A 22,018-nucleotide genomic window follows, 5' to 3' on the forward strand; every position below is an offset into this window, starting at 1 on the left:
ACGTACAAAGTGGTGCACGTGCACTCATGGCACCGCGTTCCTAAAGAAATACAATGTAGAATGTTCGCCCCTGATGCCAGTGGAAGCTGACCATTCATTGCAGCAAAGACAGTTCTGCAATTACCTGGGCGAGAAATCACCATGGCTTTTAGTCAGTTCAGTCACGTTCAAAATTGGTGGTATCGTATTACCTACGGCTATAGCGCTAACATAGTAGTGGGGTGCACGTACTCGCGGTGCCGCATTCATTGACATGCAATATAGAACGTTCACCCCTGATGTTTTCGGGATGGGACGACCTTCCCGGGCGAACCGTTTTTTCGAAGTTGCACAACGCCAGAGCCACCGATTTTTATATGTTGCGTCCCTACTAGTACATAGAGGTATGATATTCCTACGGGTCCCGCTAACATAGACCCATGCCACCGGAAAAATCTCCTTTGACCGCACACGTTAGGACATTATGCACAAGAAATATTAATAGAACCAGGTGACTTTTGTGACACTGATAGACTTCCCCCTTTCTTCAGCTCTACACATTGAGATCATGCGTGTAAGGTTCAGGAAATGCACTGCCACACAAATATGTTTAAATGTTTTTTCTTTCGTCACACCTCCATTCATTGCATCAGACTTCCAGCGGGTATACCTGATTGTAAAACATTATCCTCATTCTAATTGTTTTTATATTCGAATCTCCCGTGAGATATCAATTGCCTTTTTTTTATTTCGCTGATAAAATTTTGATTGATTTGATTGATTGATTGATTTGGGGGTTTAACGTCCCAAAACCACCATATGATTATGAGAGACGCCGTAGTGGAAGGCTCCGGAAATTTTGACCACCTAGGGTTCTTTAACGTGCGCCCAAATCTGAGCACACGGGCCTACAACATTTCCGCCTCCATCGGAAATGCAGCCGCCGCAGCCGGGAATCGAACCCGCGACCTGCGGGTAAGCAGCCGAGTACCTTAGCCACTAGACCACCGCGGCGGGGCGCTGAGAAAATTTTGTTCTGTTTTATTTATGTCAGAAAATTCTGCCTCCATTCAAGATGATTGCGTCATTCGTATGCGCTGCCACTTTTCTCCGCGGTGTCGACCACTTTGTAGTTATCTCAGACTTTTATGCCGGTATGTACATTTACTAATATTTTGTTATTGCATATATTTTTTCCTGAATTGCCCCCTACCTTATTGTCATCTTGGCGATGCATCTACTTGTATGAATGAAAATAAAAATAAATAAGCTTACAAGGAATAGCCACATTTTGACCGCATTAACATGGCGATGAATGCTTGATTCATATTTGGGGTTTCACATCCTAAAACTAGTATACCATTATAAGAGACGTCGTAGTGGAGCAGTCTGAAAATTTCGACCCCTTGGGGTTCTTTAGCAGCATCCAAATCTGAGACACACGGGCCTACAGCACTTTCGCATCCATCAAAAATACAGTCACTGCAGCCGCGATTCGATCCCGCGACCTGCGGGTCAGCAGCCGCGAGTACCTCAGCCACTACACCACCACGGCGGGGCAACGCAATGATTGCTAAGTTAAAAAACAGTAATGTTACACGTTGAACTGCAAGTAGCTTGAAACTCATTGCGCATGGCTAATATACAAAAGGCACACGAAAATAACGCTCACAGGGAGACCAAGAAACATCAACTGCCACAGTTCGATACCTAAAGCGCGCGGCTCAAACACAAAGAAGGGCACACAGAACGAAAGCTCAGGTATACACAGGACTAGCGCGAATAACTCCCACATTTGTTACTTTGTGTTTGAGCAGCGTGCTCTTTCCTCGGGAAACGAACGCTGCAGTGAGCCAACAGGCCTTCGTACGCTCTGTAATTTCCATGCAAACTTTGAGGTGAAAGAACAAGGCGTATAAACCATACGATGCCCTGATAAGCGTTCACTCGCGGGTGACCACACCCTCTAGCGCAAAGTACTGGTTGTAGGGGTAGAGGGCGCAGACACATCGCGACAAGGGGAAAGACCTTCAAAGATTTTAAAACACGCCGTTTGCGCTATTTGACTGATGAACAAGATAACACGATAAAGCACTTCCCAGCTCTGCCTTACCGCCAGTGGTATGTGATGTCATAAATATCTCCCTGATAATAAGCTATAAGCTGCAGGACGACATGCACTGCGTGGGTAAAATATATATATATATATATATATATATATATATATATATATATATATATATATATAGTCATCTAGTAGGTTACGTAAGGGCTGCCCTAGTTTGTCGTGGACAAATAAAGAATAGGTGTACAGTGCCAATTTTCGTAAAGGAAAACATGGGAGTGTACGGCCTGTGTGCTCTGGTGACTGCTGACAACGCGTTCAAGCGAGCGCGAAAGTAACCATGGTAGAGTAACTGTACATGCTCCCCACCGTATCCTATACAATTACTCTAAAACCACTGCCTCTTTTTGTGCAATCTCGAGGCGAGTAAAACAATCAGTCACTGGTGATACTGATATGAAACCTGCGGGAATGTTGTATTACCACCTCTTTCAAGATTATTATGCAAGCTAGAGGCCGGGAATAGCTTTGAAGGGATAAGGGGTTACAGTCTTGCCTCTGCTTTCATATCCCAACTGACCTCTTGTTTTGCTCACCAGAAGATGTCGCGAAAAGAGAGAAATTCCAGTGTGCGCTTGTTACGATTGTGCCAGGCACGTACTGATCGGAAACACAGTTTGGAAAAGCATACACTTTTCACAAACACACACACACACACACACACACAAATATATATATATATACATGTAGCTCAGTGGTAGAGCGTCGAATCGAACGCGTTATTTGAAGGTCGCAGGTTCGGTTTCTACCCACGGCAAGTTATTTTTCACCCACTTTTGTTTGTTCACAATTACTTTTTAATTCGGTCTAACGAATTCCCATATAGTTTCTTGGCAATGTTGTCGCTTAGATCTCATTAATATTGTGTCAAAACACGAAAAAGCGAGCCCTTAGACTTAGTGCCTTAGGTTGTATACGAGGGACTATTGGTCAGATGCCAGCTCGTAATAAGTTCACGTGCTATGTTACGCCACATAGGCTCATAAAGAGTGCGCCACACTCACCGCCATGGCTACTGAGGGCATTGACTGACACTCGACCGTTTAAATTCTCGTATACCCATAAAGTGGCTGGGAGGATAGCCGCCGTCGTAGCTCAGTGGTAGAGCATCGAGTGCGTTATTCGAAGGTCGCAGGTTCGGTTTCTGCCCTTGGCAAGTTATCTTTTTACCCACTTTTCTTTCATCACAATTACATTACAATTCGGTATAACAACTTCTCCTATACTTTCTTGGCATTGTTGCCTGTTAGATCTTATTAATATTGTGTCAAAACACGGAAAACGAGCCCTTAAGTATACACCTTTTTCCTCTCTCTCTCTCTACATATATATACATATATATATATATATATATATATATCACGTATCAATATATATATATATATATATATATATATATATATATATATATATATATATATATATATATATATATATATATATATATATATATATATATATATGGGACATGACGCCGATAGCAGAAACCAACCCAGATACCTATACCCACAGTCTCCATATAAACGCGGTCCCAATAATAAGAACTGTTATTTTTTTATAAGATGTACTCACAGACACGTTGCTGAGATATCTGAACTACTCACCGGTTGGGCTCCTTTTTTTTGGTAATAAATAAAGCCGAAAGAAATTGCCAAATACTCTCCGGTAAAACGCTTCGTCATCTGTATTTGTTCGAAACGCTCCAATTTCAAATCGTTATTTCTAGTTCTCCAATGAGGTTTGCAAAGCGGAGAATCATCAATCGAAAGAAACGTACCTCTATCAGCGTCAGCAACCTCGCACAGTTAGCTTACGTCAATTACAACACGCTGACATTGTTGTCAGTGATTTGACCCCGCAGTTCGACGGGATAGGTTGTAATACGAACTGACATCGCTGTTTTGTACTCAAGTATTTGTGATTGTTTCTATATCTTTTTAGGCGTTCAAACATTTCAGCCATGGAAAGTACACTTATTGTATTCATATGTTTTCGTGTTCAGATATGCTTCCACAAACACTTGTGGAGTATTGAGAAGGCCATAATAAAGTGTAATTCACTTTTCATTAAGTAAAAAAATAAAAGTAAATGAGGGACCCCGGGAGGAAAATCTTAAATCCAGCTTGACTAGCTCTAGCCCCACCATCTCTTTCTCCGTCTAAAAAAGAAAGCACACTCTGATGAGTTTACAACAGTGCACATCAACAGCCTCATTAACACGATAGATGATCAGGAAGTGAGCAAAATATAAATATGGAGAAACAGGATTAAAAGCAACAATGCCACACATTTTAATTGGGAAGAAAAATAATAAGAACGCATTTCAACAATTTTCAATGCAATTAGTTTTGCCCTATAACACGTTCAGTCACGAATTATGATGCACTGTCAAAAATCCATCAATATTTTCAGGGCATATTTCCAAGACACTGATCAGTATTAGAATAAAAAAAATGAATGAATGGGTTGTTTTATGCGAGTTTCAATAAATATGTCAATTAGTGTGCAACTAATTGATTCAATAGATATGTGGGGTTTAACGTCTCAAAACCACCACATGATTATGAGAGCCGCCGTGGTGGAGGGCTCTAGAAGTTTAGACCACGGTTCTTTAACATGCACCGAAATCTGAGCACATGGGCCTACAACATTTCCGCCTTGATCGGAAGTGCAGTTGCCGCAGTCTGGATTTGATCCCGCGACCGGCGGGTCAGCAGCCAAGTACCTTAGCAACTAGGCTGCCGCGGCGGGGCTTTTGTGCAACTAATTATCTAATTACGCTGCTGTGAACCAAGTTTAGCACTCGCATGAAAAATCAACCGCATTGCCAAAAATGCATGCACAGTTTTTTTCGGTTGTGTTTGTTTAGAGCGGGGAAGAAAAATACTTTTCACGTTGGTCTTGGACAGCGGGACGTCGCACGATTGTGGAACACGGTAGTGCCTCCAGCAAAAAGACCCTATGCAGCAATACACAACCCTATGAAATAAATAACCGGTAATTATCCACTCTGGAAGCCTGTAGGAATGTTAAGACTGAGTTTCAAGCCATTTGAAAAAAAAAATACGTGGTGTGTGACGTACCTTCCGAGTTGGCGTCCTCAAATGTGGACACCGCAACTGAAAGGAATGAGTTGTGTAAATGCTTTCCTATTATTGTTAAGTAACACCAAATATTTAACAATTCTACAGTTATGAACAATAAAACCTGATTATCGCTGCTTTTCCTAAAAAAGATCCTCCAAATTTTAAGTTGAATAAACTCCAATAACACGGAGCCCTACTTATTGACAATGCCGTGAAATGAGCATCTTCGGGATACATGCATATTCGACAAGCCGCTGCTTGGTTTCATCGCGACGCTACTTTCATCTTATCGTTTACTTTGTGTTTTGACGTATGAACAAAAAGTGTCATAACAACTCAATTCTCTGAGCTGTTGCAATATGCCAGAATAGCACAATGGAAGTAGGGCAACCTCGCAGTGTTGATGGACCTTGGCCGCACACCCAAAAGTCGTCAATTCAATCTTGGCTTCGTCTGTCACATTTCGGTGCAGGCTATGACGCTATTACGGCACGACGTTAGTGTGCGTGAAAGAGCACTAGGTGGCCGAAATTTCTGGAGCCCTCTAATTTGGCGTGCCTTACTATAATGTCATCGTAATTGAAGAAGCCATACCTTATCCGGTGATTCAACTGCAAGTGGTTTTAAAAGGCGACGAAATGCCTCGCAATGAAACAATTCTCCCGCAGGTCACGATATTGACAACAATCAGTATGCCTACCTAGTTTATGATTGCACAAATAAACAGAGTAAATTCGACAGAAAAAAAATTCAGTAAATATAGTGAACAAAGGCATAAAAAGAAAAGGTGATAAATATATACATACAATAAAAACTCGATGTAACTAAACCCGATTCAACCAAGTTCCCTATGTTACCGATGCTCTTTCAATATCAGACAGGAACAAACAGGTTTCAATTTTGCAATCAACCGAAATTCACAAACTAGTCTTGCCACCAAACAGAAATTAACGAAGGTCTTGCTGAATTTACCGGGTGAGAAAGCAGCGCAATTTCTTTCTTTTAAAACACTGCACAGAGAGCTTGCTTCGATAAACTGTCGTGGCACCTTATTCTGGGTCCTGACTTTATTTGGCCAGGCTGCACGCCAAGACACCGGTCCCAGCTGCTGGTAGCATGCTTGCTTATACCAGTCGGCACAAATAGCACGCTCTTGGTTGGTTTGGTTATTTCAGTAGTTTGTTCGAAATACTTATTTAGTACTGATTGCCTCCTCACAGCTTTCGCGTTCGGTCTGATCACATATTCACTTAGTTTACGGCGTCTTTGCGTATTTTTAGCTTGTCATAGCTTCACGGGATTGTCAGCTAATCTCACGTTACTTGGCCCCTATCGCTCGCACATATGAGGGGAGTCATGCCTGGACGACGTATGTATGATTATATACCTGTGGAACACTGTCGGGCTGCCTTCGCGGTTTTACGTACGTTCAGGCGTGGGATGGCGGCCAAAACAATGTGTTTGGTAGCTCTCGGGTGTCGCTATGTTACAATTATAGGCGTCAAAAGAAGGAAAATCTCATTCTCCTTTGTATGAACTTTCTGATTGCAAGAAAAGATGCGTGCGTTGCCATCCCTTCCTTCAAACTAGGCGTACCACATTGTACACTGTTTAAATGCAAGAAAACAATTTACATGCCACAGAAAAAGCTGTGCTTGTAACGTATGAACTGGGGGATATCTAATATGCGCAGCTTCTTCAAAAAAAATGTATGGCATGTCATAAAGCACATACATTTCTGAAGAACGCATACAAGATGCGCAAATCTTACACAAAAAAAAAATAACAATATACTTTTGAAGCATGTGTCATTATTTTTTTTAGAATTGCGTTTCGTCGGCTTTGTCAGCTATGTTGATTGATTGATTGATATGTGGGGTTTAACGTCACAGAACCACCATATATATGATTATGAGCGACGCCGTAGTGTAGGGCTCCGGGAATTCGGACCACCTGGGGTTCTTTAACGTGCACCCAAACCTGAGCACACGGGCCTACATCTCCGCCTCCATCGGCAGTGCAGCCGCCGCAGCCGGGATTCGAACCAGCGACTTCCGGGTCAGCAGCCGAGTACCTTAGCCACTAGACCACCGTGGCGGGGCTTGTCAGCTATGCTTGAGGTCATTGTATTAGACTTACGAAACAAAGGTATGAAGCGTGCTATTTATTGCCTGCTGTATAGCTCATTCATATCCTTTAATGGGATAATAAGCGTTTTACCAAAGTTATGCGCAAGTGATACGTGTGCTCATTACAGGAGCACGTGTTCTTATGCGTATCTCTGTTCCACTTTATTTCTTCGTTTAGATCACGGTCACTAAATTAACTTCATTGTAGATATTTCAAAATTTTATTATGACGTATTTACGGAAATATGTACCTGAATAAATGTGTTCTGTGCGGAGCATTTTCGATTATGCTTAGCGTTAGGTTTTCGCAGCCTGTGAATGCTATATTCATTTGGTGTCATTGAAGAACCCCAGAATAACAGGCAGTAATGCATGCACCAGTCAAAAAAAGTGTCGTAAAAATGCTTTGTCACTCAGAAGGGCAATAAGCATAATATTTTTTTCAACGACACCAATGGACCATGATACGTTGTGCGGAGTCTATTCATATGATAGAATGATTCGAAGGTTTCGCGAAAATGATGCATTGCAACTCTGAGTCTTAGTACACTCTAACAAATATTTTCTAATAACCCTTACTTCAAGCGGTCGAATAGCGACAAATAATGTACCGGGGAGGGGGTCTTCGACAATAGGTTCGTGTGTGTTTGTACTTGTGTGTCTATGAAGAAAGTTTCAAGAGTTGTGTCCAATATTCTATAAAAATGACAGAATGGAAGTGTCTGCGTGCTACTTGTGGCGTTGCTTTCCTGAGCAGAAGGTATCTTCAGATGTGTACAAATGTCGATTACGGAATTAATTATACAAATTTAAAAAATTGACTTTCTAACCAAAGATAATATGTGGTCGAGTGAAATGGGCGAATTCAAGCCCTTCCTATATAGGAATAACCTCTAGCAACTTTGAAAAATTGGAAAAGCAGCCACTGCTAATCACCACGGGTGATGCCATCTGACCAATTTAGCTGGCGAAACTAAAACGGATGCACCAAGCAGCGCAGCTACCATTCACTTCAACAACGTCCTATAGAGACGACACTGTTTTCCTGGTATTCGGGGAGAATAATAAGCGAGCGTCGATAAGCGGCCTCAAACCGAAGCTTGGCACAGGAACGCTCGAGGGTCACCACAGCCTACCGGCCTGCCTCCAGCCTGGAACATATGCTCTTCCCTTCCCGTCCACGTACACCTTCCAGCACTTCGGAGCCTGGTCTCGAGTTCCTGGACGAGACGGGAATTTCTGCCTACCGTTGAGCTGGGACCTTCTGCCCTTGCCCATGCTGCCGCCTGTTTGCCGCTCCGGCGACGACAAACACGCCTCGACTTCATACACATATACACACTTCTATCACCCCTATCCCCTTTCATTATCCTTCCCTTTCACCTACATGGCACTGCCGCGTGTCGCCCAAGAGGCAGACAGATATTAGGTGCCTTCTATCCTCCTTTTAGAATCACTCAATCAATCAAATGTCTAAATTGATGGTTGAAAAGTGTCGTCACTGAGGGCGTTGTCAAAGTGAATGGTAGATGCACTGTTTGATGCGTCGGTTTCAGTTTCTCCAGCTCAATTAGGCTCATTGTATCGCTCTGTGGTTATTAACAGTGGCCGCTTTTCCAAAAATTCAAAGTGGCTATGGACTATTCATCGGAAAGGCTTGAGTTAGACCATTTAACTCGACCGGCTACAACCACTGTTCAAAATGTTAATTATGTTAATTTCTATTATTACTGCCGTAATTCTTTTTTGTACACAACTGAAGATGCCTTCTGCCACAGGAAAGGCAACGCCGCAAATAGCCCGAAGATACCCGAGGGATTTTGGTGGTTTTTAAAGAATACCGAACACATTTCTTGAATCACCCTGTATATATAAATGCAAAACTAGCACTTTATTTTCGGAAGGGGGAGGGGGATGTGAGCTGGTCTTAATTTTTCTTCTTCAGCACTCGCCCTCTCCCCCTCTGTCTACTTCAGTGCCTCCTGCATTGTTCCTATATATAAATTCAGCGTTATAAGTTTAGAGACCACGAGATTAAGAACAGGCGGCTTGGAAGGCAAGCCTGAAGTTTATATTTCTGACATGCTCTCAAATACCGTAAAAAACTTTGAATTGCGCAGTTCAACCACATAAAGCTGAGAACCTCAGTGAACTGTCTCAGACTTAGTTATTTCTCAAACTTTTGAAGCAGACAATACATTCCTCAAAGTCGAACATATACAACAATCTATAAAGGCTTTGCCGTCAAATCCCCTAGAATTCCCCTCACTGTGAGACGAAGAAAAACTGCGATAGCTGTTTATCATTATTTATTTTTCCGAGTCCTCCCATTTCTGAGTCCTCACGTTATACACTATTGTGCAAAGCTGGGCGTCAAAACTGCGCACGCGCAGCGATGACAAGAAGAAAAAAAAAGCAGCTGGCACTAAATTAGCTCAAGATGCCGGCCATGACTAGCTAAGACTTCCCTCAAGAAGCCTAGTCGAGCACAGTACAGAACAAATGGCATGGTGACTCCACTTTGTTTCTTTCCTTACAATGCATGGTCGCTACTCGAACATTTCATTATTTTTTGTTCGTTTGTCCACGTAGCGCGCTGCAACACTGCGGTGTGTGAGTGTGTGCGTGATAGAGAGAGAGAGAGCTGTTACACCAAAGTCGCCACGCGCTGCCGCTGGGTGTGGTCGGGGCCACCTTCGTACGCACTCTTATCCTCATTTTCGCTCAGCGGATCGCTTAAAGGCGCTCAGCGCGAAGCAATCTGCCGCGGCCACGTGTATAGAAGATGCTGTGGCGGCTCCACGCGAGTGCTGCGGGACTCCGCCAGCACTCCACCACGCCTTGCGTGATAGAGTTCACCATGCCAATCAGCGTGCTCTCGCGCACCTGTAATTTCAAGGCCTAGCACTGCGTTCCTTTACTGCCAACCATTAAGTATACTGCGTCAGCATTGGGTGTGACATTTTACGTGCAGGAATAGCGGAGTGGCTTCGTTCTTGAACGCCATGCGCGTGGTCCCTTGATAACTAGCGATCCCGCTGGTTAAGAGATGGTATTGATAATACACGGCTGCAGCCGCTTCGTACACGCGTCGATCTCTTCGTGTTCCTCTGAAGCGCGAGTGTGCACCAAGTCACAAACACCCACGCGCGCATGTGTGTGCACGCGGGGGTGTTTGTGACTCAATGCATGCATGCACGTTTCTGAGAAAAGCCTTTGTAAACTGTCCGGTGAAAGTGCTGAGTTAATGCTTGGGAATCGTGTCGCGCACTCCTTATTGTTTCTGTTTAGGTTTGAATTCTTAAGGATTGTGACTTTGAATATTTTTCTTGCACTTAAAGATGGTAGTATCACAACAGCAATTATATGAAAGAGTTAACATTGAACTTTGGCCAAACTAAAACATGTTTGCTTGAAAACATTGACCACAGTTGAAGAAACATTGCGGTAGAGCTGCATGACGGCTGACAAAAGAAGCAAGGCAGGCATTACGAGAGGTTCTAAAGTGAACATTGAATTGAACGATTACCAAGCTAGCAGTTAAATAAAATCGTTGGACGTTGCTTATAACAAAGACTTCGTTCACTTTTCAGCCGTTTTCTCAATTTAAGCTTGATTATCTCAGAACCATGTTTTTAGAGCGAAAGCTGTTATGAGATCACAACTCGGGTCACGCGCAGTGCCGTAGTTGTCTGCCGCCACCGCCGGTGTCCGTAAACACTATCGCACAAAATAAGAAGAAATATTTCAGTGTGTAAAGAACAACAGGGACACCATAGGGCTCGAATGCGGGTCCGCTGTGTGCCAACCCCGTAATTACACCACTAAGCCACGCCTGTGCTCGGGACCTGTACGCAAACTTGCCTTAGGCAGGCTTGACGTCGGGCAAGGCATCACGTTAATATGAGTAATGAAGCGTTTTATAACAGGGAACGAACAACCAGGCGCCACAAAATGCGAATAGCGTAACAAATGGGTCGTCAAATGCATTAACCCATTACAAAAGCCTGTTCATGATCACCTAATAACTTTGTCACCTACCAACATCAGGCATAATTCCTCATCGTCGTCAGTCACTGCATGAACAATTGGCCCAAAATTACTTGCAAGTATTTGGCGGATACCATACTTCTCAGAATATGAGGAAGGATAGCACAGCGAATGCGGGCCTACTACCCTGAACTTATTATTACAATGCAGTATAGTGAACACCCAACAAGTATGCTTGCAGCAGTCACCCAATGAGTGTTTAGAAAGGGCTCTGAAAGGCCGCTCTTCTAGCTTTCGCTTATCTGTGCGGTGCCTTCCGCGCAGGCCTGGCATTTATTGTTACTTATGTACCATAATTTTTTATCTATATATGCAAAGATAACCAGTTGATTATTTATTTTTGTATTCTGCCTAATGCATATACCTACTAAAGCAGAATTTAATTCATGCACTTTACTGTTTTTGTGTTACAGATTTTCATAGATGCCGATTAGTTCGAACTTTAGGTTCTAGTTGTGAAAAATTCTGAAAATTCTAATATTGTTTATATTGTTACGCGAGTGACGAGCATACATGTAGCAACATTTTAATATACCGGCTTCAGCAACCTTAGCGGAGAAAAATGTATATATTGAGTGAATAGTTTTTCTAAATGCGAAGCATTTCGTAGTGCACTTCGGCCAGTTTGACCGTATCTATCTATCTATCTATCTATCTATCTATCTATCTATCTATCTATCTATCTATCTATCTATCTATCTATCTATCTATCTATCTATCTATCTATCTATCTATCTATCTATCTATCTATCTATCTATCTATCTATCTATTCGCCTAGGACGTTTAGCTCTCCTGGCTGTTAGGATAATGGAATCTATACCGAAATTAGTATGGCACAACATGACTGTATGACAAGCATAAGTGAATAATCATAACACGAAAATCATGACATGCATGTTGAGACGTCCCCCGCTATGCCACCGACCGCCAAAGAGAGCGAAGGCCACTCAACTCCTTTTCTCGGTTCCCTCTCGGCTATGCGTCTCAAACATTCTCTACACAGAGGGATTCGTGCTGGGGCTAGGAAGTAAGAGACGCTACGACCTTTTCTTAATTACTCATTTATTTATAATTGTAAACTCTGAACACTCATGCCGCCCGCGTACAACAACCGCTACACAAAATTGTAACACATGATTTAGACGCTCGCCACGTTCGACACAGGGCACATAAAGAAAGTAACTGCGACAATGAAATGGTGCGACAATACAAAGAAAATGCAAGATGACACACACACGATCAAGTTATGAGGTAATAAAACTGCGCAGTATCGCAACGCGCCGCCTCCCATCCCGCAAAGCTCGTCTAAATAAGGTGCATAAAGTTCATCTCACGAATGGTCCTTGTTGTCGGGGGCCTCGGAGCTGGCTGTTCGAGTCGGGGCTCAGTGCTTCTTCCTGGGTAACTGTCCAATTCGTCAAGGTCTTCATCGTCTTCGTCAACGTCTCCTTCGTCGTCGCTTTATGTCATTTCCATCTTAGCCCTCTTTCCTAACTTCTCAATCACTCACCTCGTCCTCTCCCATCCCTAACTTTCTTCATCATATACCGTCCCTGCGTCAGTCATCATCTCACCGACTCTCATCGCCATTTCTTCCTTTCATAATATTTTCCGTTACCATTTCGTCTCTTTCTCGATCTCCTCACACTGTTTTCCCCGCTTCATGGTCCCGCGGTCCCTTTTCGTAATACTCGATTCCGCCCTTCCGTGGCATCTCCGCAGCACCTAACCAATTGCCACTGTTGATGCGACATATATCCCTGTCAGTCGGTGTGTCAGCTTCGACGACTGTCCCCGCAGTCCACGCCAGTAGAAAACCCTCTCTCAACCAAAGTAAAGCAAGGAAAATGTATAAGCTTCAAGCTTAGAGAGGATTGACTCTCCAAGTATCTTAATGGCCCAACACAACTTTCAGTCCTTACAACTAAGAAGAAAAATTCACAGGCTTAAATTCCTGTTCTTGCTGTATAACAATAAGTTGTCTTTTTCTACTGAACCTTATAATAAGCCTCTAACTGCTCGCCGAACAAGACATCGCCACTGAGCTACATTAACGCCTTACAATGCCAAAACATATTCAAGTATTTCTTTTTCCCTAGAACAGTAGCAGACTGGAACAGCCTACCTATTAGTGCACTCAGCAACACCGACTCTATCGCATCCATTACATCTTAAACCTAGCCTTGCACAGATACCCTTGTACATTGATTATATAGTTTTGTATTCATGATCCTTTCAATCTGATTACATTCTATTTCATTGTTTCTCATTTTTCAGTGCTTGTTTCTTTGTCGGTAGATTTATTTTGTTGTCAGTATAGTATCTTTGATACCAGCACACTTTTTACTGTTTGTACTTTTCCCCTCTGCCTGGGCGTTTTCAAGGCCTGCAGTATTCCTAAATAAATAAATAAAATAGAGGGACCTGACCAATGACGTGTGAATTATAAACGACCAGAAGTCCCAACGCTCAAACAAAGCGAGCTATCTCTAATGGCCGACGTGCGGAGTTAGGAGTGCTGCACCGAAAACCCTTGACCGCCTCGATTGCCCCAGCTTTCGGTGACCGAGAAGCCGATGTCCAGATCGAGTTTTGACGCCTCTAACCCGGTGTCCCTCGCACAATTCTCCATAGTCGCCGTCTCTTCGTCCTTGAACGCCGCAGGTGGTCATCGGAGTAGAAGGCAGTAATGAGTCCGGGAGCCATGGAGGCTGACGGCATGTCAGGCCTGCAGCCCGGTACAGGCGCTACAGCAGGGTCACATGTACAGAACCAACAAAAGGTGCTCTGCTGCTCCATATGCCATAAATCTGAAGGGCGCGCACGGAGCATCGCCACCATATACTGTGAGCAGACAACAAGTCTCCAACCGGTCCTGGTGTTTGCGCGGTGAGCCCGCGAAAACCGTCGACAGAATTCTTCCAGGAACTCAACTCCGAAATGCACATTCGTTACCCCCGACAGATTTCTTCTTTTTTTCGATGCGTGGGCTAAAGTAATCGACGTAAACATCTTGAAAGGCCCGGGGCTCAGTCCGCGTTTGCGGGGACGTTACAATGTCATGAATGTCATGATATAGATGTCATGGTCTTGGTGCCCTGTGGTGGTTTCGTTCGACTGACATATCGCAAAACCGGTAGGGTATGACATGAGTATATGGCGAACATAAGTGACAGGTCCTCACGTCGAAATAATGAAATGTGGGTCATTCATGTAAAAACATGGCTACGTGCAGCGCTCATAATGCGCTCGCGGCCATTTTGCTGGCTTAAATGCACGAAATTTAGTATTACGTGACGTGAATGGATTGCGATGGTATATGGCTGGTCTAAGCATGATAATATGACCTGCGTGTCATGTAAGAACATGACTACATGCCGTGCTCATGATGCACTCGCGGCCGTTTCGCTAGCATCACATATACCAAATTTCTTATTACGTGACGTGAACGGACAACGGGGGTAAATGACACGTCCAAACATGATAATCATGACATGCGTGTCGAGTAAAACATGACTACATGCTACGCACATGGTGCTCTTGCGGCCACTTTGCTAGCTTCACATATACCAAATTTCGTTTTGCGTGACGTGAACGGACAATGAAGTTAAATGAAACGTCCAAACAAGATAATCATGACATGTGTGTCATGTAAGAACATGAGTACTTACCACACTCATGATGCACTCGTGGCCGTTTCGCTAGCTTCACATGTGTCACTTTGATATCACGTAACGTGAATAGACGACGAAGAAGAACGACACGTCCAAACATGATAATCATGACATGCATGTCACGTAAACATGACTATATGATTCACTGGTAGCACGCTCGTGGGCGTTGCGCTACCTTCACATATATCAAATCTGGTACTACATGATGTGAATGGACTACGAGCACAATCGTCACGCGCCAATATGATAATGAAGAAGTGGAAGTCATGTACGGTACAATTTACGTCTACGTCGTAACGTTGTGCTAACTTTATTGTCATAATTGAACCTTCCTTGTTCGTAATTCGCATATATTTGATTCCCACAGTACATGGGATCTACCAATTTTGGGATCATTGAGAAAACAGTAACTCGAAATGACTCAAATTGCATGAGACGTGTAGGACGTACCCTATGCCTTTAAAGCTATTTCAACCCAGCTGAGGACTCTTTCCACCGGCAAGAATTTCCAAGTAAGGAATTCTAAGCCGCGGCCACTTACCCAAATATCCTTTTTGTTAGCTTCAGTTATGTGAAACACCTGCAAGGCTGGGCATGATTTATGCCGTGAAGCGTCTTTGTCGTGACACAGGAAGTGTACGAGCGCAGGCTTTCTCGATGCGATATCTTGGCCTATTATGTTCAGACGACTGAAGACTATACTCATGGGGGGAACGTGTTGGGCTGGGCTCTAGATACGTCGCCGAGCGTCATGGTCTTGGCACCAGGCATGAATGGCGCCGATGGTCTCCTGAGCGTCGGGTGAATAAACCGTTTGGAGGGCCAGAACTCCTTCCTGGTAACTGAGGTCTTGTCCTATATACAAATCGGAGTATCGACTGCCTCTCCCACCATCGAATATAGGTGCACTTAAGAATCTGCCTGCGCACGCAATAATAGGAGAGAATCAAGCCGGCGGACACATGCACTTTGAAATACGACCCACGGTCGGGGCTCAGGAGTCAGTTGGAGACCACTGTCAACTGCGGGCGAAGGCGCAACGCCATTCGTTCTGGGCCCAATTGTTCTCCCCTTCCTTTAATATTTTCTATCGGTCCCCCATCCCTTGTCTTCTTCGGTTGCAAACACTACACGACGGGGCCTGGACGGGCCATCTGGGCATTAACCACGGTGTGGTATAACAGCAAGGCTCTGTGCTGCGTAGTTCCTCGCTGTGCTCTGCACTGTAACACCAAGTGATGTGTAAAAGAGTGAGGGCCAGTTGGTTGCACCATTAATTAGTCCAAATTAGTCTTCCCACCTGTAATTACCCTACGCAGATGTAATGCAGTTTCCTCAAAATTATTAAACGTCTCCTGTCGAATACTTCACCCCCGCTGAGCTTCGTCACCAAGGATATCTCGTGTCAACTTCGTGGGACGAAAAGAACCTTTACTACAACCTTTAGAGACTAATGGTGTTATCGTATGTTGAAATGCTAGCGGCCATTATGACTGAGTACCAGCTTATAATTGGAACGCTCTGAACAAAGACGCTCTTTGTATTAGGCCGGTTCAGATTAACAATTATATTTGATTTGAGGTGATCTACAAGCACACCACCAATTCACGCGTATTCTGTAAATGTTCATTGTTTATTATTGTGAACAGAAGTATCCTCACTGGGACTGAACAGTGGCTGAAGATATGATGGCTGTACTACTTGATGGTTGATGTACGGCTAGGCAGGAAGACTAATTTGTTAATTCAATGTTTTATGATGATATGTTGTATGAATGGCTAAGCACCTATGTGCATAATTTATGCTGATGCATTTCGATTCCGGTAGATTTAAATTTTCACCGTTTTAATGTCGTAAGAATATTTCGAAGATTATTTACCCCCCATAATCTAGGCATTTTGATATGGAAAAGCTTTTTTTCAAGGCGTAAGTATGCTATAGTTACAGACACGGTAAACACCTCAAAGGAGCAAACTGGTTAGCAGTGTTCCTTGTTTGACTTGATGCCTCTGTAGGGTAATTTTTCGAACCAGATTCAAACACTACCATAACCCACTACCATGGCTCAGGCGTCAAATACTTGAATACCAGTAGAATGGCTGATCAGTGCTCCTATATCGTCAATTGCATCAATTATTCTGATATAGTAGACGGTCTTTAAAGAAGCTGATGGGGAATCAACCAACAAACATGCATTTGAAACGGTGCCATGAGTGACAGAACCTATGTATGGAAGGAAAATATGAAGCCATTGGACGAGAAAAAAAAATATGCAAAGAATGATAAGTGGGAACATATTATGGTGCCTGAGAAATGACCACGCCAAGGCAGATAAATGGTCGCAAATCGAATCTGTCGGACGCTGGCGGAAACACTCGCTTGAAATGCGTCGTTTGGGGCTCGTTTGTCCGCTATCGTACAATCACCGCCTACGAGCTCACTCGCCGCCTAGCAGCGCGCATTTTGAGAAACACGGTAGTTTTCACCATTGTCCATGCATCTGTCAAAGGGGAAATCGCATTTATAGCGTACGCTCCAAGGCCATTTTTGGCGACAGCCTTAGAGTATGCAGGGCGGGGTTGTAATCCTGGTGCACGTGCGGCCACGCAACTCACTTAGTCACGCGAGCTTTTTTCGTAATAAAACGCGCTGAGCGCTTTTGCGACCGTCGCTTGAGCGCATACGCCCTCGTAACTCTTTAGTTCCGGGTTGCCTGAATTTATAAGAGCACCCAAGGCTTCGCATAACCGATGCCACTCTTTCTGACCGAGCGTTCGAGCTTTTGAGGAAACATGCGTGCTGTTTAGCGTGGGCGTCGCTATACGGAGGCCGTGGCGAAGGAGCCTTGTGCAATGCCAGTAACGTCGCTCGCACTTGGAATGTAATACCAAGCCGCATGATGTCGTGAGATGGCGTCGCTACAGACATCCTTATGCATAACAAGGATTTCTAAGATTTTTCAAGCCACATTCACCATATAATCATAATACCCGCAATATTGAGGGTCTTTAGGTTAATCATGACTACCCATAGGGTTCTTTAATGGGAACGTAAAGCTCAATATGTGGCTGTTATTGCATAGCACTCCCTACTACCGCCACGGCTGGGAGGCGAACCCTCGTAGTCAAGCTCTCCTTAAGTGATGTGGTGCATATAGACCAGGTAGTCTATTGTTCTGCGTATAGGTCGGTTTTCTACATTCTTCCCAAACCAACCTCTTCAAACAGTCGTTTTTTTTCTTGTGTCATTCAAGAACGGAACGGATTGCCTGAACGTAAACGTCAGCGCAACCCTGTGATCGTTTGCGCACGCTCTTGCTAATCTATGACCCAGGGCATTTATCATGTCATCTGTCTGTTTCTAGATAGCATAGGATATTAAAACAAAAACGATAATAAAGGTGCCCTCCTTTTCATTGATGAGCAGACCACTGCGTGAGCATGCACTCTATTGCACGTTGTGAGCAATTTTTTTTTGTTTTTGTAATCATTACTTGTCCAAAAGTGACATTGTTTTCTTTGTGATGAATTTTCTCGGAAGTATTTTCGCCGGCATAATTTTTGGTGTTTCTACTAAACTTTCTAGTTTCCTGCGTTTCACATTCTATAAATACTGTTCAGCCCATATTTCAGATTTGTTTCTGAGATTTATTTAAAATTGCTTTCACATTTTATGAAACATATATTTCTTGTCATCACACTCCTATCTATGGCTTGCAAAAAAGCTGGTGGTATGAAATGAACAAATTAAAAAAAAGTAATGTTATTATATGTTACCACAAATAATATTAGAAGCAACCCTTGTAAACAACTATTAGTCACGCTACAAAGTGGTGTTAAATGTGATTGGCCTCCTTTGTAGTCACTATCAATCAGAAATGACTTTTAAGCTTACTTTCAAAGCTTCGTTCAGTATATGACGACATCAGATGTAAATGCAATATTCTAAAAGCTAATATTTAATAATTCACTAAGTGGAAAAGTTTAACTGCGCAGATGTGAATGACAATTAATGCTGCCAAGGGATGCCGGGTGCATCTGTGAAAAAAACATGAAGATCACTATGAGACAACAAAGACAACAAAATGAACGACACACGAGCTGTGTTTCGCCAATGCATGAAAACGCTACCTTAGAGCTTTGCAAGCGGTTGGTGAGCCCCCTGTGCAGTAGACCCATTCAGTTTAAATTTTCTTTGTTGCGTTACAGTTGTTTCTGCATTGCACGTATTTCGGCATATTTTTTGATGCGAAGTACTAGAAAAGCACCTAATTCCGTAGGGACACGTCTACGAGAAAAGAAAAAAACGAGGATTGTCTGCTGCTGAATTCTGGAATCCAACCAAAACTCATGCGATCAGGAGTGCTCATTGTTAAAAATAAGGAAAGACATCAACAAAATAGAAATAAGTGCTTTAACATATAAGTCCTTCCGGATCCTTCTGCCACCTACCATTAATGAGAATATTCTCAAAAAAGAAAATCGCTAAGAACGTTTCTGCACGTGGCGGAGTCAGAGAGATGGATGGTGTTGTCAAGTTACCTTAAGGACAGTAGAAACGCTAGTAAAGCCACCTATATGATCCTTGGCTTGAGTGAAAGGAGACGCATACATGCCTCAATTTAAATCCTTAAATTCCTCACTGTGCAAGTTATTATGACGAGGATGAGCAGGTTGCATATTAGAATAAGAAATTTATTGCGGTAATATAACGTTAAAAATATAAATCAACAACCGCCATCTATTTTACGTTAACAAAAATACCTATATGAAATGGATCATGGGTATGACCCACCCGAACCATGGTGTAATTATCAGGCACACCTTTGTCAGAGACTGTTAGTAAATGTTTACACTTGAAGTTCTTCACCGTGCGCCGTTTGTTGCCATATACGAACCGGAGCTTTTTCTGCATGCCGTCTAGCAATGTGGCCGCGCGATCCTGACGGAATCCGCAAGCTGAGCAGAATCACATAACGCCGCAGCCACTGGACTGCCGCAGCAGAAGGATTCGAGGAGGAATTCACATTAAGTTCCACTCACTTCATATTGAAACTTTTTAGTTGTGAAACACGAACAAGCACACTTTTCATAGAATGCATATAAACAGGTCAAGGAAGCGATTGTGGCATTGAAATGGAATTCCAGTGCGTTGGCTTTAATGACACTGTATCAGTCCCAGAAAAAAAAGAATAGGCGCTTGGCTCATGAACGGAAAACAATTCAAACGGCTTTCAACAAAGTGGAAAGGTGTTTGCTTCAGTAAGTGGTATTAGTTCGGATTGGCCCTTCTTCACAACACTGGAAAATATGTGGTATTATTACAAAAGGGCAGCAGAGCGATGACTTTGAGCTCTAAGGGCATTGTCAACAAACCCATGAGGCTTCGTTCACGTACGTTGTCGAAAAAGCGCAAAAATTATTCTTAACTTGAACTCAAAGCAAGGGACCTTGTATGCATTGCAGTTGTTGCATTAGTTTTGTTATTGTCTTCTTGACCGAGAATGCAGTATCGTGTTCATAAAACACTAGTCATTTTTGGATCAGCTCAGTTCTTGTGAGGCAAACTTGCCGCCATACTGTGCTCTCATGTGCGGGTGCTCAAAAGTAAAACAGATCGCACGAGCTGTCGCCATGCTACGCAAATGTTAATGCCAGGATATTTATTAAAAATTGCTTTTTTATTTCTATATGCAAATGGTGGCACTATCTGCTGGCATATTTCTGTATAAAAACAAAGCCCCACTTTTCTAATTGAGCACACTGGCACTCGCTTTTATGTAGCGTGCCTATAGCTCGAGTGCTCTGTTTTATTTTTGTGGCACTTGTTCACCGTTGGGCTGCGTATCTTGGAGGTCTTTGCTACGCTGGCTGCCTGTGATGCGAGTGGTGCGCGTTGCGCGAATGTTTGAAATTGAGCGAAATGAAACTAAGACATAGTGCTTGTGCCATGTCGCCTAAACAACAACGACGACGTCGATGACCGGTGCACGTGAAACCGCGGTCACAAGAATCAAGATCATGAAACAAACAAGCCTATGCCTGGTCACTATACGCACTTCTTAAAAGCCAATCGAGACGAGACAAGTGTCCCAAGGGCAAACCAATCCTGAAAGGCAAGAGAGCTGGCAGTTTGCGACAAAGGAGGCAATAAGAATGCCGTAGCTGGGAGCTGAAGATGGGCAGCAAGGTGGTGGACCCGAGCCTCCTGGACTTAACCTGGCTTGGGCCTCCGAACAGCGCCTTCCAGGGAGTGCGAGCTGTCCCGGTGTTCGAGACCAAAGCCTGCAGATTCGGATGCAGGTGCAGAAACGGCAGTTGGGCCATGGGCCTGAGACTTGCATCCAGCTGCCTCATTGGACGAATCTAGGCCACCACAGGCGTCACTGAGCGAGCCCCGATCCATCGTCGCCGCCAGGGAGCATCTGTTAACGCAACGATTCAAGCCGCAACGTTTTGGTGAGACAAAACATACGCTCTTCCCCACTCCCCCAAATCAATGTTTGTCACATTTACTGTGGGAAAAGAGCTACAGCAGGCTAGAGAACATAGCCGAGGCCTTCGATAACTTTTTAGAAGCTCAGAGGCAATCAAATCTGCTGGTGTTTGGAGAGAAAATGGAGGGTAAAAGCAATACGGGAAAAAGCGGTGGTTTTTCTGAGAGCGGAGCAGTGCGCTGCTTTGTATATGCGAAAATGAGTCACAGGACATCAGAGTGCCGATCAAGGCGGAAACAACCTTTTTGTGAATAGTGTTACTAAACAAGGCATGATTTCGAAACTTGCACGAAAAAGAATGGCCCAGCCAACAAGGCGTCACGCTTTTTGCCGCCAGAAGAGCACCCAACGGAAACGATGTTTTCGCCGGATAAACAAGAGGACATGAGTGGTGCCGTGAATACTCATCCGAAGCTTGCCACACACAAAATGCCCGAGTTACAGGGTAGAATATTTGGCCAAACCGTGTCAGTATTGT

Source organism: Rhipicephalus microplus, chromosome X (assembly GCF_043290135.1).
Source record: "Rhipicephalus microplus isolate Deutch F79 chromosome X, USDA_Rmic, whole genome shotgun sequence".
NCBI lineage: Eukaryota > Metazoa > Arthropoda > Arachnida > Ixodida > Ixodidae > Rhipicephalus > Rhipicephalus microplus.